We start from the raw sequence: 2,503 nt of genomic DNA, 5'->3' as shown, positions 1-2,503 counted from the left end.
ACGGCCCTTGGAACGCCGCGGTTCCGGTGTCTCGCTGGCAGCCGCAGGTGCCGCGTCAGAGACAGTTCGAGCCCCACGGTCCCCCGTTAGGTGACGGGAGAGCTGCTCCGGGGCTGTGCAGAATTACCCTGTGTTTCTTTTCGTAAACAGAATCGCAGCCCAGCAGCTTGTGCTCATTAAGCTTTAATGCGGTGCAGTTGTCAGCACGCTGCTCCGGGCGCAGCCTCGCGCTGCCTCCCCTGCTGCGCCCGGTTGTGGGGTGCGATGGAGCTGCCGACACGCAGGCGCTGCTCCCCCCTCCGCGACCCGCTCCGAGGTCTGCAGGACCAGGGTTGCGTTCCAGGGAGCTGCAAGTGCCTGGCGCTCTGGGAGCGTTTGGTTTTATTAATTGGCTTGTTAACGATGCGGCTCGCTGCCCCAGCGGTGCGGCACCCCCACCCCAGTGGTACCAGTGGGCTGAGGATGCTCCCCGGTGTGGGGAGCGCAGCCGGGGGGGTCGGGGTGAGGGGCACTCCTGGCTCGGGCAGAGGCCCCATGGAGATGTTAATTTTGTCTGGTGCAGATGGTACCAAGGAGGCATCCTCCCCCAGGCCTTTGTTTCTGAATTTTGGCTGATTGCTTATGATTTGGCTGTGCTTGCTCTACAGAGAGGAGGGGTTTTGTTTTTTTCCTTTCGTTTTTGAGCCCAACTGTGTGAAATATCTCGGGGGGGTAAGAGGGGAAGCGAGAAAATGTCATTGCAGACAGCCTATTTCTGGATGCACTCCCGTGCGGGCGAGGTGGCGCTGGGCGGGCGCTGATGTGACGTGCTGGAGCCGAGGGAGGCTGGTGGCCTCCGGGGAGTCGGAGTTGGGTCCCTGGTGTGTTTTTAACCTTTGCCTGGTTCAAATGCTGTTTGTCACCTCCATCTGCGGTGGCCGACGCATCCCTGGGGGTTGCTGGGCACGTGGGGATGGGGGGCAGGGAGAGCTCCGCTTGCACCCCTGCAGCCGCAGGCATCCCCAGGCACTGGTGCTGCTGGTGCAGGGAGAGGTGGGCTTTGTGCCGGGCTGCCTCCTGCTTCTCCTGGGCAGCAGAAGTGGAGACAATTTCCCTGTGGCCGTATCGAGGTCCTGCCCTCCCGGGCTCCGAAATTCCCGGGGGAGGTATGTGAGTCACTCTTGGTGCGTTAGCAGAACTGTCATGCCAACGAGGCGTAGCGAAGACCTGCCGGGAGTAATTTTGACCTCCTGGCTGCAACGACCTCCAGTGAAAGGGGAGCCTGGCCCTGCCCTGCTGCGCATCGCCCCGTCGCCCCCTCTGCTTCCACGGTGCCTCCGACAGCTCCGAGCCAGCGAGTTCACGTAAGGACCGAAGTGGCAGAACAAGATGCAGTAATTGGTGCTTACAGCGCTGAGAGAGTAAATGTTTAAATGAAGAGCTGGCTGTTTTCCTGGGGCTCTCCAAGTCGCTTTTGGTGTGATGCCAGCTACGGATTGACGCCTCCCATGGCTGCTGTCGCTACCTGCCACCCCTCCGCTGCGCGCGGGGCTGCGCGGGAGCTGCGGCGGCGGGGTGTTGTTCTGATGCACTGCGGAGCTCGGCCGTGCGGGGAAGCTCCCTGCTTTTATTTTCAGGCATGTAAATTGTGAGCGGCTCAGTAGAGCTGGGCAGAAATCAACTGGTATGAGTGTAAGGAAGACGTGACCTGGGGGAAGATGAAGCGAGAGGATAACGTCACACTGCTATTGATGCAGAGCTTTAACATGGAGCACGCAGGCCAGAACAAATGTGCTCCAAGCAAATGTCTGCTCCAAATATTTCCTGGTACCTGAATTATGGCCTTCAAGCCTGCAGCATGTTTGGGTTTTTTTTTTTTTTTTTTAATAACTTCCTTAAGAGGTCCAAAATGCAAAGGATTTCCGTCATTTCATCCCCTTAAGGAGAGATGGCTGTGGGCAGAAAAGTAGGAGTTGAAATAGCTGGATTTCAATCCAAGCTTCTTCCCTGGAGTTGAGTGATTTCTCTCTCCAACTCCCTATTCCCCCCCCTTCACACATCAGACAGAATCCAAATGTTTCTCAATTTAAAGCTTTTGGGTGCTTGGATGGGAGTCCGACTCCTGTGAGTGCCGGGCGCTGGGCTGAGAGCTGCCTCAAGTCCCCCGGGAGCCGTGTGAGCCCGGCGCTGCCCGGCGGCGCTGCGTCAAGGGGATGGTTTCTGTGTGCGCTGGGCGTTAATTTAAATCACCGGAGTAGGAGGTGAGCGTTCAAGTAGCCGACCCAGTAGGACCTCAGCAGTTGGAGGCTTTCTTCTGGTCTTTGAACTGCGGGGACCTTGGGAAGCGAGCTTTGGGTTCCTGTACCTCGTGAGCATGGTTGGTGATGTGCGGCCGAGCAGCGTGTCCCTGCACAGTGAGTGCAGCCCTGCCATTTCGGGGACAGCCAGGGGAAAGCCACCCTCCCAGGGGGACCTCTGTATTGCCACCAGTGACCCACTGCAGCCAGTGGCCGGCCGGGCCACC

At 58.7% G+C, this 2,503-nt stretch overlaps 1 protein-coding gene across 1 annotated transcript in view; it reads left to right on the top strand.

Moving 5' to 3' along the window:
- RAP1GAP2 (RAP1 GTPase activating protein 2) overlaps positions 1 to 2,503 on the top strand; it is a 76,676-nt gene that overhangs the window by 11,102 nt on the left and 63,071 nt on the right. The window lies entirely within an intron of this gene.

This window comes from Charadrius vociferus, unplaced genomic scaffold (assembly GCF_000708025.1).
Source record: "Charadrius vociferus isolate BGI_N301 unplaced genomic scaffold, ASM70802v2 scaffold323, whole genome shotgun sequence".
Classification (NCBI taxonomy): Eukaryota; Metazoa; Chordata; class Aves; order Charadriiformes; family Charadriidae; genus Charadrius; species Charadrius vociferus.
The sequence above is the reverse complement of the archived record's forward strand: the minus strand, read 5'-3'. Positions and strand labels throughout refer to the sequence as shown.